Below are 15,993 nucleotides of genomic sequence, written 5' to 3'. Positions count from 1 at the left end.
ATTTTACAGATGAAGAAACAGATTCAGAGGGGTTATAAATGACTAGCTTAGGACTGCTGTGTCAGAGCTTGGACTTCAACCTACAGTCTTTTGTCACCATTGTTAGTGTTCTTCCTTTGTCACTCTTCATCTCCACGTCACAGATGGGACAGAAAGGGCTGGTACCGATCAAACTACAGATCTGAAAGAAGCAGCTAATTAAAGATCAAATGAGATTGAGTGAAGTAATATACGTAAAGCACTCTGCAAAACTTGGTGATGTAATTCATAGATATTTTTGATACTGTTACATGTATAGGCTGACACTTCTGTTCCTAACCTCAGATTCCTTCTAGCACTAATATTCTATTACTCTAATGGATTCTCGGTGTAAGGAAGTTAGTTACTTTCCTTACGAAGAGTTTTTAATGCATCAATGGAAATAAAAAACAGTCAGCCCTGAAAAAAGGTATTAACCCAAATATAATTCATCTCCCTACACCAGTAGATGCTACCCATTTTAATGTGTTAATAGTATTTAATGAAGGCAACAATCAGCAGTTGAATAAATAAAACTTGATTCAAAAGCAGAACTCACAATACTTCTTCAATTGAAATTTGAAAGAGCTAGATTGCAGTATGGCATAGTGAATAATTAATAATAATAATAATAATAATAGCTAACTTTTACATAGCTTCACTATGTGCCAGGCACTGTGGTAAATATTTTACAATTATTATCTCATTTGATTCTTACAACAACCTGCTATTATGAGGAAACTGAGGCAAACAGAAGTAAAGTGATTTGCCCAGGGTCATATCCCTAATGTTGAAAAGAAAATTCTTTGTTCTTGATTTTGCCCTAACTAAGGAGGCAAAACTCGGGACAAAGAGAATTAAAACGAGTGTATTAAAATTATATCAAGGTACTTACATTGATGGGCTGATCACTGGAGCCCAGCAAGGGATTCTAGATTGAGCCAGCTTTTATTCATAACTTTTGTAACAAGACAAAGACAATTAGGATAGGTTCAGTTCAGCAAAAGGGATGGCATCTTAGTTCTTCTGGCTTATGCATGATTTTCATCAGGTACAGAGTGGGGATGGGCGTTTGGGGGTTGGGGGAGTGACTTGGCATGGTGGGTGACAAAGAGCAGGTAATATAAAGCTATAGACTGGGTGACTCCTCCCCCAACCCTGATTGACAAGCAGGTCTGGGAACAATGGATCACTGAGTTGCCCTAACTTTCAATATTGTCTTGAGGCTAGGTTTGGTCTCAGGTCTTCTTCACACCAGGTCCAAGAAAAGGAACACCAAGTTAGAATTAGGAGACCTAGGTTCCGGTCCCATTTCTGCCACTATCAACAAGTTATGTGTCCAACTCTGCCAATAACCAAGTCTTTAACATTGGGCAAGTCACTTTATCTCCTTCTGGGCCTTAGTATTTTCACCTATAAAATGGAGGACTAACCATCATCCTGTCCCAATTGTAAAATAATAAACTATACTTTCCTATAACACATCATGGTCTTTACTCTGACCTAAACCCCAAACTTATCAGTTATAATTTGAGAATCAGGCACCAGAGCTAACAACAGTTTGTGTGTTGCTGATTACCATGCTCTGGTTAAATCACTTCAGGTTCCTGTTAGCCCAGATAAACTGGGAGAAAGAAAGTAAGCAGCCTAGAGGAGGAGAAGGAAATACCAGAAAAGTAATTTCCTGTTCCAGTTGAGTGACATTTTTTCCCCTCTGATTTCCTTTTGAAAATCCTTTCTAAGTTCCTAAAACTGTACCCTTAGGTATTATTCACAGAGAATTAAGAGTCTGAGTAGTTTAGGAGGTAAGAAGCCCTTAATGTAGGGTTTCTACTTTTCTATCTTGAACCCCTTTGAGGATTTGATGAAGCCTATGGATCCTTTCTCTGAATAATTATAAACAATAACAATACATAATTGAAGTGATCCTAAATTTCAGTTAACAGTTAGTGATTTAATTTTTTTCTCCTTCAAATTCATGGACTCCCTGAAATCTAGCTACAGACCCCTTGGGGATCTTAATATATTTTATCTGAGAAAGGTATTTGAAGAAAAGGACTGCCAATTTCCCCCTAGAATAGTTTAGATTCTATCTTGACCAAAGGCAATAGAATGGATCAGTGGATTAAATGACCTCTTGAGGTTTCCTCTTTCTGTCAACAATTTAATGAATTCATTCCTCCCATAGGAAGTACTGTGCATTCAGCTCCCACTTTAATGTAATTTTTAAGACTTGACCCCTCTGGAGTGCTTCACTGTTAAAAGGAGACAAAAAGAAGCCTATCTGTGAGGGAATGAAAAATCATTCGTACACCTTGAGGACTTGCCCTGATTCCACATCAATCCCCTATATTTAGTTCCCTCTTTTTTTCTTGATCCCATTTTGATTCCTCGGTGCATGACAGCATAGTTAGTAGGAAAAAGGGTTGTCTTTGAAGTCAATAGATTGGTTTAAATCTTGGCTCAAGAAACTCATTTGAGGAATCTTGGACAAGTGACTTTACTTCTCTGTGCCTCAGTTTCTTTGGCTGTAAAATAGGGATTTGGAATAGATGATCTTTATGGATAATCTCATGATTCCTTTGATTTATGGACTAATTCCAGCACCTTGACCTTTCTGAAAGAGATAAAAGAGAAAGGGAAAGGACCTGTATGAACAAAAATCTTTATACCAGCCCTGTTGGAAGTGGCAAATAATGAGAAATTAACTTTGGAGATCAGTTGGGGAAAGGCTTGAGGGATGATTTCACTGAAACCTAGGAAAACTTGTATGAACTATTGTAGAGTGAAGTGGGCAGAACCAGGAGAACAGTTTTACAGTAACAACACACAATGAGTCAAACAACTTTGAAAGATTTAAGAGTTCTGAATAAAAATGACAATTCTACCTAAATTAATTTACTTATTCAGTGCCATACCAATCAAACTACCAAAAAATCATTTTATAGAGCTAGAAAAAATAACAAAAAAATTCATCTGGAAGAACAAAAGGTCCAGAATATCAAAGGAATTAATGAAAAGAAATGCAAGGGAAGGTAGCCTAGCCATACCAGATCTTAAATTGTATAATAAAGCAGCAATCATCAAAACTATTTGGTACTAGCTAACAAACAGAGTGTTTAGTGGATCAGTGCAATAGGTTAGATACACAAGACACAATAGTCAATGGCTATAGTAATCAACTGTTTGATAAACCCAAAGACTCCAGCTTCTGGGATAAGAACTCACTATTTAACAAAAACTGCTGGGAAAACTGGAAAATAGTATGGCAGAAACTAGGCATAGACAAACATCTTACACCAAATACCAAGATAAAGTCAAAATGAGTACCCAATTTAGATATAAAGGCTGATACTATAAGCAAAATAGGAGAGCAAGGAATAATTTACTGGTCAGATTTATGGAGAAGGGAAGAATTTATGACCAAATAAGAGATAGAGAACATTATAAAATGCAGAATGGATGATTTTTATTACATTAACTTGAAAAGTTTTTGCATAAACAAAGCCAATGCAACCAAGATTAGAAAAGAAGCAGAAAGATGGGAAACAATTTTTACAACCAGTGTCTCAGATAAAGCCTTATTTCTAAAATATATAGAGAACTGAGTGGAATTTATAAGAACATAAGTCATTCCCCAATTGATAAATGATCAAAGGATATAAACAGGCAGTTTTCAAAGGAAGAAATTAAAGCTATCTATAGTTGAATGAAAAAAATGCTCTAAATCACTATTGATTAGAGAAACACAAAATAAAACAACTCTGAGGTACTACATTGCACCTATCAAACATGACAAAACAGGAAAATGATAAATATTTGAGAAGAAAATTGGAACACAAATGCACTGTTGGTGGAGTTGTGAACTGATCCAACTATTCTGGAGAGCAATTTGGAATGATGCCCAAAGGACTATAAAACTGTGCATACCCATTGATCCAGCAATACCACTACTAGGTCTGTATTCCAAAGAGATCATAAAAAAGGGAAAAGGACTCACATGTACAAAAATATTTATAGCAGCTCTTTTTTTGTGACAGCAAAGAATTACAAATTGAGGGGATGCCCATCAACTTGGGAATGGATGAACAAGTTGTGGTATATGAATGTAATGGAATATTCTTGCACTACAAGAAATGATGAGCAGGTGGACTTCAGAAAAACCTGGAAAGATTTACATGAACTGATGCTCAGTGCAGTGAGCAGAACCAGAACATTGTGCACAGTAACAGCAGTGTTCTACAATGACCAGCTTTGATAGACTTAGCTCTTCTCAGATGCAATGATTTAAGACAATTCCAAAAGAGTCATGATGGAAAATGTTATCCACCTCCAGAGAAAGAACTGTGGAGTCTGAATGCTGATGGAAGCATACTATTTTCTCTCTTTTTTTCTTTCTTGTGGTTTTCCCCTTTTGTTCTGATTCTTCTTTCACAGCATGACTAATGTGGAAATATGTTTAATATGATTATATGCATATAAAAATGAATACTAAAAATTGTCTAGACATGTAAGTGGGAAAAATGCCATTAAAAAAAAAGAAAAATGGCTTACCTGAGAGTTTCAGAACTGGGCATCAGGAGCTACACAGAATCAGAAAATATTTTAGAGCTACCCCACCCTGCCTTTGGGGCAAGTTATTTTCGTGGAGTGGGCACAGTCTTTATGGCACAACCTATGAGAGACTGAAAAGGAAGAAGAAAGATTAGCTTTTCAGAGGCTTGCAATGACTTCACTATAGTGACCTAATATTTTCTCCTGTTGTCTTCCCCAGTGTGGTGCTCACTGTCTGTGCTTCCCAGAGGACAGAGAGCTAGGAGCTTATATGGCTTCTGTGTTTCCCTGAGAGTTCTACCTTCTACAAGAAACCTTTCCTGATCTCCTCATCTGCTAAAGCCCTCCCTTTCAAAACTATCTTGAATTTATTTTGATTTTTTTTCTGAATATGCTTATATATGTACATGGCATCTCCTTCATAGAATGTAAACTCATTGACAGCATTTGTTTTGGTATCTCTATTACCTGGTACATTTATTAAGTACGTGATAGGTATTTATAATAAAGGATTGCAATTCATTGATTGATCTTGTGTAGACTATGTTGAAGTCCAATATAGTTATCCCTTTCACATCACGGTGCCCCCATGATCTGGAAAATCCGCATAAAATTTTTTGGCCCTCCCTTTGTACCAAAGAAAAAGTCTGAATTATTATGGTATTAAAAGATAAAATATGTTGATATTATATAATAATATACATATATTTTATGCATTTCTGAGTTTCTACACTTTTTCTGTGTTGTCTGCTGACTTTCACAAGTCATGTAAAACTCCCCCCAAATTTCCATTTAATTTCTTATGCCAACCCACAACATATTGAAACCATGAAGGGGAAAGTTTCATGTGAAAAGGATAACTATTCTTGGAGGGAGTAAGGTTGTAGAGAATACCCTGAAGATGTTTATCTGTCTGCCAAGACAGCCTCAGAGCCAGTGCCTAAGCCTATTTCCATATCATTATAGAATGACCTGAGATAGGTAGTTTGTAGCAGACCCCAAAAGGCTTCAAGGCAGATGAAGAGTCTTTCTGTTTTATCCCAGGTAGCTTTACTTACTGCCCTCTCCTAAAGCAGCTACCACAGCTAGTGTCTTCTTTGCTCCCCCCACCTAGAAATTGTACACATGGCTTTGCGGTACTCCTTCCTTGCTGAGTTTTCCAGGAGACCAGGCTCTGCCTTTTGCTTAGCCTGGACTTTCTCTCAGTCAGGAAGACTGACTCTAACAGAGAAATTTAGGAAATGGAGCCAAATGAAGCATCCCTTCCTTAAACCCCCAAATCCTAACTCTTAAGTGCTATATAACTGTACCTCAGGTAGCTCAATGGATCACTTGTTGCCTCAGTTTTCCTACTTATTCCTTCATATAACAGGAAACATGCCTTAGTACATGCTTGCTCATGAAAATTTGTACAAAATATATGAAAATATATATTCCTAATGCTATTAACTAGCACACATACATCAACTTTTAAACTTCTGGTTCTTAAAGGTAGTCAGTCCTATCAGGAGGTCAGAGACCATGTGGCCTTCTGTGACCTCGAAGAATTGAGTAGACAGGGATCTCAATAAAAACTTGTTTTTGTTGAATTAAAATAGTCTTGGACCAAGAGAGTTATTCATGTGATTATTATGCCTCCCTCTGACCTTTCTCTCCTCTCTGTCCCCCACCCCATTTCCCCCAGTGTCTCTGTACGTCTCCCCCATGTATGCTTTCTAGCTGGGGAATCATAAGATCTTAGAGCTGGAAGAGCCCTCAGAGATTATCTAGTCCTACCCCATCATTTCACAGATGAGCAGAGATAGGGGTTTCTTGCTCACAGTCACATTGCTAGGTAGTGGCAGAACCTGAATCCAAACCCAAATCTTCTGATTCTGAGGCTAGTGTTTATTCTACTATGCCACATTATGCTACTGTTTGTGACAGAAGCATATGATATCAGTCAAGTTTGTCTTAAAGATCCTTTTTCACCCTCACCACTTGCCAGACTGAAGAGGTTTGGGCTTCAGGGGTGCTCAACACCCCGAAGTAACAACACACCAGGTCCTGCCGAAAGAATTCAACCCAAGCCTTCTCAGCCAAGGGAAAAGACAAAGTTAAGGGTTTGCCATAATGGGTTGTCTTAAGAAATCCCACCCTTTGTGACACCTGTTTTCACAAGAGGGCCACATTCCATCTACTGGGCTAGATTGAATCTGAGCGCCTTCATGGAGGCAAGATGGAGATTATATACACAAAGATTATGGGAGGGATTGAGGGGGTGGTCTGGGGTGACTAGAGGAGGGATTTAGGGAGGGACTTGAGGCGGAGTCTAATGGGACTAGGATGAGGTCAGACTCCAGGATGGGAAATAGCTGAAGGCTACATGGAGATGATAGACCATAGAGGGCTAGGGTAACAGAGCTAGGGTATAGATATTTTGATCAGGATTAGGGGTGAGAAACAGCTGGACAATAGAAGGCTAGGCTAGAGAGAGTTGGGACCAAAGATAATGCAAGCCCATGACCTTAGGGGAAGGCCAGATCCAGTTGGAAGACTCAAGGAGAGTTTGAGAGGGCTCCCAGAGACTGTACTCCAGATTCAAGGGGGATCCCAGAGACTGTGCCCTCATCAAAACCAATCTCTAATGCCCAGGATTCCTATTAAGGACCCCCATACTAATTATTATTAGTCCTGTTGCTACTTCTAGCTGATAGTGGGCTAATGGATCCATGTGTTTGCTCTCTCATATAATAAAATTTAACAGAATTGCTCTAGAGATAATGTCTTAACCCAAAGGGTAGAATTTCTGATACTGTGGTAGGTAGACGTGGACCAAATCCCAGGACTCCAGAAAAGCAGATGCCTTTACAGATGAGCTGGAGAGAGCCTGCCTCTACTCCTAGCTCCTTTTTTGTAGAAATTCTCTGAGCTGCTCATCAGGGACCCTCTCTGTCTCACTAGGTCTTTCACTATACTTTGAGGAAACCTGGACCTAAAGTTCCCAGCTCCTCAATTTCAAATTTCATTGAGGAGAAGAGACACTGAAGGGCCTTGAAAATGATTTAGCTCTGCGAACAGGAGGCTCCTTACCCCACCCCCATGTCTCTTTACTGAGTCATACTCACTCTCTTCTATTTTTTCTGGATGGAAAACTACTGAGGAGGAGAAGGAAAGCTATGACTGAGAACTCCTCCCCAATCCAACACCCCTCCCATTCTGCATTATCATCTACTTGAATTTCTGAGAATTCTGGGAAGAAGGAGGACTAGAAAGTGGATAGGAGTATGTAGAAAGGCTCAATGTCCTGGTCTCATCCTGCTGTAAGGGTGGCAATGATCAATTAAATCCATTGAACCCAAGGTCTGGAGTTTGTGGTTGGAGTGTAATCAAATTTTGCTAGTGTGCTAACGCCATGGGTCACAGCTAAAGAAATAGGTATGGGATAATTTCTCTTGAGCCCTGGAGTGTCTGGAGGATTCAAATCTTGTAAAATCATAGATTCGCAATAGTGGTGGGGGAGGGAAGGGAAAGGGACCTTTGAAGGGTTAGGGATCTTTCCACCATCTAAAAAAAATACTCTAGACTCTTGAGAGAGCTAATATGAAGACAGAGGTCTTCAAGCTCTTTGTTTTCTTAGCAATTCTCCATATCTATCAGTAAACGTTCTTTCAAGTGTGGGTAGAAAGAGTGAGTAGTGTGGGCAAGGGAGTCAATTCTCTATGAGGGAGTCACTCTCAGACTGTTTTCTCAGATCATATAAAGATTATTTCCCTGAGAACATTGAACTTTTCGAACCCTTTGAGCACACCTGAAAAATAGATAGCTAGAGAGCCAGGGGTGAAGAGAGACAGGACCAGGAGAAGATCAAAGGTGCTAAGTCTAAGGGATTTAAGGGGGAAAGTCTTGGGGGTGGATCCTTGGATCATTCCCTAGATTGGTTTGGTAGAATAGTAAGGGTGTTCATACAGATCACTAACCTGGAATGAATTTAAACCCATAATTAGATCCAGAGAACAGCAGAACCTAGGAGTGGCCATCTTGTCCCACTGACTTTTCCCTAAAGTAGGGGTGGGAAAGGAGGGACATGCACAGGCTTAAACCCTTGCACACTAACCTGATAGTCTAGACAGTGACATGAATGGGGGAGGGACTTGCTCTCTCCTGCTTCCTGGGGCACCAGTATACCAACTAGCATCCTTACTTGGCCCCCAACACTGCCACTTCCCAGGGACCCATGTCTTATCACACTAATCTCGAATCCACTCCTCCCACTTACCCTCTGGGTCATGTTACTCCAGTTGTGCTACCTTCTTGGGGACTTAAGTTACTTGGAACATCTGGAATCAGCAGGGAAAGGTGGCAAAAGAAGCAGCACCTTCTCTCCTCCATCTCATAGTAAACTCTCTCTTCTAACACCCTGACCTCCTATGACCTCTCCACTCCTATGACTTATATCTCTAAACTACTTTAACCATACAGAGGAGTGGCCACACCTTAGCACCTCTCCCTACCTCTAATCAACTGAAGATTATATATCCTAGATTATATATCCTAGTTATAGCTTTGGCTAGGATATTGGGAGTGATATTGCAAAGAGGTCCCAAGGACCTCTCATAACCCCAGAATTATTCTGCTGTTCCCCTAACATAATAGAACCCTTTCAGTCAGAACTTCTTTATCATGACTGAATTAACTGGAAATTCGCCTGCCTCATTCAATTCAGCTTTTAGATTAGGAAATTGAGGGTTCTCTAGTAGATGAGTGATCAAAGGATATAGACAAATGATTTGAAAGAATTACAAATTATCAACAACCACAAGAAAAATCACTTCAAGTAGTTAATAAAGAAATGCAAATTAAAGCAACTCTGCAGTTCACCCTCTCACCCTTCAAGTGGGTAAAAACGATATAAGATGGAAATAGTCAATGTTGGAAGAATTGGGAAAAGTACACACATTAATACATTCTTGTTGTAATTATGAATTAATCCAACGATTCTGGAAAACAATTTGGAATTATGTTAGAAAAGTCAATAAACTATTCATGCCCTTTGACTTATTAATACTTTTTCTAAATATACACCCCCAAAGAGGTCAAAGAGAAAGGTCCATTTATACCAAAATATTCATAGCAGCACTTTTTTTTTTGTGTAGCAAAAAAACTAGAAAATGCATGTTTGTGTGCTCTCTCTTTATCCATAGCTATAGATATTTGTTATATTATACTTCTGTCTATCGATTGCATCAATCTCCTTGCCCAAGAAGCTTCAGTGCCATCCTATAGCCTATATTAAGGTAAGATACAAACTCTGCCATTTGATATTTAAAGCACGATGTGACTCCAAGCTGTTTTTCCAGACACATTTCACATTATATGTTATCACATACTCTATGTTTTAGCCAAACTGGCCTACTTTCTTGTTCATGATATTTCTTCTCCCATCACTACCTTTGGGTAGGTAGTGCTTGAAATGTTCTCCCTCCTCATCACTGCTTATAGGAATTCCTAGCCATTCAAGGCTTAAGTGCCCCTTCTGATGAGGGCACAGTCTCTGGGAACCCCTTGAACCCTTGAACTCTCCTTGAATCTTCCCACTTGATCTGGCCTGAGACTATAACCATTAGGCCCAAATGCCTACCTTGCCTAGCCCTCTATTGTCCAGCTGTTACCCACCCTTAATCCTGATCAAAATATCTATACCCTAGCTCTGTTACCCCAGCCCTCTATTGTCTGTATGTCTCCATGTAGCCTTCAGCTATTTCCCACCCTGGAGTCTGACCTCATCTCAGTCCCATCAAGCTCCTCCTTAGACTCCTCCTCAAGTCCCTCCCTAAACCCCTCCTCTAGTCACCTCAGACCACCCCTCAATCCCTCCCACAATCCTTGTGTATATAATCTCCATCTTGCCGCCATGAAGGTGCTCAGATTCAATATAATTCAGTAGGTTGAATCTGGCCCGCTTGTGGAAACAGGTGTCACAAAGGGTGGGATTTCTTAAGACAACCCATTATGGTGAATCCCTAATAAACTTTGTCTTTTCCCTTGGCTGAGAAGGCTTGAGTCGAATTCTTTCCACAGGACCGGCATGTCGGTATTTTGGGGTCTCGAGTACCCCTAGAAACCTATGGTTCCCTACCATATTCATTTTGATTAAACCTCTTCACTTCTATTAAATTTTTCCTGATCTTCAGTTGTTTTCATTTCTTCTTACTCTACTGCTCTGAAATCACCTCGTATTTACTTTATATATTTTGTATTGTGCAATCTGTGTTTTTTTTCTGCCAGGAGAATTTCAGGTCCTTGATAGGAGGAACTGTTTTCATTTTGATCTCTGTATTCCTAGAGTCTTAGACGGTGACTGTCATCTAGATGATTAATAAAGGCTTTTTGATTGAATTGAATAGTTGAACAAATTGCGGCACATGGCAGAGACAGTGTGGTTCAGTGGAAACTGCACTGAACTTGAGTCAAAGGACCTGATTTTTACTTTTTTCTCATTTACTTAATGCCTGTATGACCTTGGGCAAGTGAATTAACCTTTGGGGACTTCAGATTCTTCATTTATAAAATGAAGAAGTTGGCTTAGACTTCTAAGGTCCTTTTTCTTTTCTTTTTTTTGGAGGGGGGAAGGCAGGGCAGTTGGGGTTAAGTGACTTGCCCAAGGTCATACAGCTAGTAAGTGTGTCAAGTGTCTGAGGTCACATTTGAACTCAGGTCCTCCTGACTCCAGGGCCGGTGCTCTACTCACTGTGCCACCTAGCTGCCCCCAAGGTCCTTTTTCATTATAATTTTATAATATAAACTCTATGCACACAGAGAATTAGAAGTTTATTTACAAATGTATGGCTACTTGAGGGCAGAGACTATTCCTTTTTTGTTTTTGTATCTCCAGGACCCAGTATGGTGTCTAGAATATAGTAGGGGCTTAATTCTTGTTTGCTGATTGATTGTTGATGATCTCAATCTAATGAAATATTGTTGTGTCATAAGTAATGAGGAATATGAAGAATTCAAAGAAACATGTGAAGATTTCTATGACTTAAGAGTGTGAAGCAAGAAGAACCAGGGGGACAATATACACACAATCAACTCTGCTTAATTATAATAACTAAACTTACTCCTTGAGAGCTGCTGATATGACTAACTCCTTTTGATTTTTTGTGAATTTTGTTTAGAGGTTTTTCTTCATTTAAATTTTAGAGCAAAGGTTCAATGAAAGGGACATAAAGGGCTGGAGATAAAGGGGAACTGATTGTCCTTAAAACAAAAGGCTTCAATGTAACAGATTAGCCATAGCTACGTTGATTCCAACATCATGTTGTCACTTTGGTCCTTTTGAAAACCAAAGGACAAATAACATCAATATAACTTGTGGGGGAAAAGAAGAAATCAAGGACTAGGAAGTTTACATAGTATGAATAGGTGGAGAATCAAAGATTAGAACCCTTCTTCCCTTGGTTACCTTACTGGTAAAATAGCCCCGGGACTGGTTAGACACAAAGACAGAGTTTGGATTCTCTGGTGACTATCCTGATTGAGATAGACTTTTGGGATCAGTCAACACGCTGGCCTGGGGTAAGGGTGTTGGCCTGTGCATATATGTATATGCCTGAGGTCAGTTAGGTGCTGAAAGAGGGAAGAAACTATAAAAAGTTCTCTGCTGGATCTGCTACTAACCTGATATGCCTCCATTTGATATCTACTTCAACGTGAAGGGAGTCCCAGGGGAGGATGGTGAAAAATATATTGGGAAATATGGTTCAGATATGAGAAACAAAAGGGACCAAAGGTTGTGGATAATTCAGAAGACTAATACCTGTATTTCATGAATATTTTCTTCCAGAAGAGAAGTATGAAGCTGTTAAACATAGAAACACCCAACAATATCATTTAAAAAATGAAATTGATTGTATCTTAACAGGAAATAACTTTTTACTGATATGAAAGAAATTTCAGAATCATCTGTGTGCAGTCAGGCCATTGACCAATCAGAACAAAGGTCAAAGTAATATTAAATTAAACAAACACTAAAGATAAGAAAATACTGCAAATAATTGCGATGCTTTATTCTGACCTATTCAAATTAATCAATAATGTTGGAAAGTGGGAAATGGGAAAAAGCAAATATATTGACCTTGACTATCATTATTTCCTATAAAAGTTTAACTAGATGTAAAACACATGACAATGAGGAGGGAAACATATAAAACAGCAAACCAAACGCTGGTAGCTAAGGGAAATGGTGTTTTAGAATGTGAAACCACTTGTAAAATAACGTGGAGAAGGATGGCAGATTATGAGCAATATCCCCTTATAAAAGTGAAAAATAGTGGAAACAAAAATTAGTCCGCAGAAAACTTGACATGAAACTCAATTTACATTGCCCCCCCCCCAACAATCACGGATTAATTGTCAGTATAAAGCAAATGGACATAAAATGGAATAAACATTTCATAGTTTCTTTTATCCATGGGTATTATTCTGGTTAATATGTTCATGTTTCTATAACAATCTATTTTTATCAACAATGACAGAGAAACTACAATATTTGAACTCTCAGTCTCCAAAGGGTTTTATGAAAAGGTAGAAACGGCACTTATGAAGACCAGACCAGTACACTCAGAGGGAATTTGTGTTGGAAACAACATAAACTCGAAGGCCTCAAGTAATACTTTATAAGACCCCAAGAAAGTTGGGGGGGGGGGTCACAGATGATCCTAAAAAAATTGTAATTGAAAGAACATCAGTAATTACTCTAGCTAGGGATCAGGGGTGAGCCTAGGTCCTCAAGCATGACCCTTTGACTGAATCCAAACTGAACTGTGAAGTTTGGATTCAGTCAAAGGGCTGAACTTGAAGACCTAGAGGGCTACATGTGGACTCAAGGCTGCAGGTTCCCCACTCCCGAAGGTGGTTAAGTAGTGACTCTGGGTTAGGAATACTTGAGTTCAAATCCAATCTCAGACACTTAGAAACTATGTGACTGAATAAGTCACTTAATTGCTGTCTCCATTTGCTTATGTCTAAAGAGAAAAAAATAATAGCACCTACATCTCAAAGTTATTGTGAGAGTAAAATGAGGTCTCTATAAAGTGCTCTGGAAACCTTGAAGTGCTATATAAATGCTAGCCATCATTATCTCTGTAAAAGATACATGAGTACGGTCTGTAACCTTGATGAAAATATGAGAAAGGAACAGGGAGACTTTCACAATCTCTGTAGCATATCATATCTTTTAAAAATGTAAGCTTCTAAAATTTTGTTCTCTTAAAACTGTGGTTTTTATATCATTGTTCTTTCTTCCCTGTCCGGCTCCCATTCCAAATCTGGACACTTGAACAAAGAAAAATAGTTAAAAAAAGTTGATATAATGACAACTTAGGCAACATTTTGCCTTTGCAGGTTCACTCTCTGCCCTACCCCAACTTTGTTGAGAAAAGGGAAATATGAAGATATGTTTAAATGTCTGTTTTTTTGGAGTTGTTTTCAGTTACTTAGTTTGGCATGTAAGTTTGTGATCTTTTCATTTACATTGTTGCAGTCACTGTGTATATTGTCCTTCTGGTTCTTTTTATTCCACTTGTACCATTTGATATAAGCCTTACCATGTTTTGCTGAAGTCTTTATAGTTGTAATTTCTTACTAATGCAAAAATGTTTCATCACATTGCCATATTACAGTCTGTTCATGCATTACTCAATTGGTGGCCACTTTGTTTCCAGTTCTTTGTTACTAAATATTTGTAGTTCTGAATATTTTGGTATATGATAGAACTTTGTTTCTGTTTTTTGACTTCCTTGACCTTGGAATACATGCCTTGTAGTAGAATTGGAAATTCAAAAGGATACAAATAGTTTGGTTTAACAAGCCAAATCTTTATTGTTACAAAACTTACTAAAAGATGAAGAGAATTCAAGATCTTATTCTTTTAATGTTTGTTGGTTACATGATAGACACGTTTGAAGACATTAAGGAATATCTCATACACACTTAAAGATAAAATAAAATTCCTTAGTAAATGCAACCGTAGAGACAACTCTTTTAAAAACATTCTACTGCCAAGTGAGGCATAAGACAGAGAGATATATGTATACCCAAGGTGGTCAGCACTGTTATGGAAGATGTTATGCCAGGGCAAATGGAAACCAGATTCCCTATGCATGCTAAAGTACTTCAGATATTCCTGTTTGGGAATAATAGTGTACTGCCTTCACTGAGACCCAAAATATAATAATTCTTCCCTGAAAATACATGAAGGAAAAACTACATGAATTTTAAAAAAATGCTAGCAAAAACACCCATCTTGGCAATACCGTATGACTGTAAATTCTTGAATACTATTATCTCAGAGGAACCAAAGTTGAAGGAAGCATGATGGGAGGCTGCAGCATATTTTCAATGATGACCTATATTTAAGTCGTTGAGGAAATAAATCATCTAGAAAAGGAGGTGAGCCAGTCTTATGAAGTGAGCAAGGGATAAGAGACGGATAGCCCAAATAAGTGCTTCAGTGACATTCACAAAAAATAAAATAATCTAGAGAAAAAAGTCAACGTGCTGAATTGATCCTCTGTAGAGGATGTATGGAAGAACACCAACAAGAATTATGCAATGGGAAGGCAAGGGAGCGGCTGAATTCTGTACTTATCGAGGGAATGCTCACATAGATTAGATTCCAGATCCACTGAAACATCCCTTGATTTAGGGAGGGAGGTGCCTGTGCCATCAAGTCTTCCATGACCGTGACCCTCACCTGCGCTTGTCTCATAGAGGCAACGTGGTGTAATAGTTCAGCATTCACTCAGAGAGCTTGTATTTGAACTTGGCCTCTGGACCGTGACCCTTGGGCAAGCCATAATCTCAGTCTCTTTTCCTCATCTGTAGAATGGGGATAATACTTGCACCACCGCACCGCACAGGGTTGTTGTGAGGAAAACATTTCGCAAAGTGCAAATTGCCCCACACAAAAATAAGGCTGCATGCGGCGTGGCAGCCCCTCGTCCACGATGGGGGTGGTGGTGGTGGGGGGTGTGTGTGTGTGTGTGTGTGTGTGCCTGTGTGCTCACGCGTGCATGGGTGGGAGAGATGCAGGAAGCAGGAAACTCTTAAGGGGCGCTAGTAAGACTAGCGGGTGGGATGGCGGAGAGAGCCGAGGGAGCATCAGCCGGCTCCCAAGTCCTACAACCGTGCTTTGCACAGAGATGCCCAGTGTAGGTTTACCGAATGGTATGCTCAGAATGTATGTGCGCGCGCAACACTCCCCTGAAGTAGGACCGCGTGTGTGTCAGCCCACAGCTCCTCCTCGCCTCCCTAACCAAAAAGAGGCGGGGCTGGACCCCGAAGGTAAAGGCTCTTTGGTGCCGGGAGGAGGATGACCTCAGGAGGCCGAATGAGACTCCCGAAGGTCCCACACCCCAGCCGAAGCCGGCGGCTCCCGCC

The sequence above is a fragment of the Trichosurus vulpecula genome, chromosome 8 (assembly GCF_011100635.1).
Source record: "Trichosurus vulpecula isolate mTriVul1 chromosome 8, mTriVul1.pri, whole genome shotgun sequence".
Lineage (NCBI taxonomy): Eukaryota > Metazoa > Chordata > Mammalia > Diprotodontia > Phalangeridae > Trichosurus > Trichosurus vulpecula.
Note: the sequence above shows the minus strand (reverse complement) of the source record.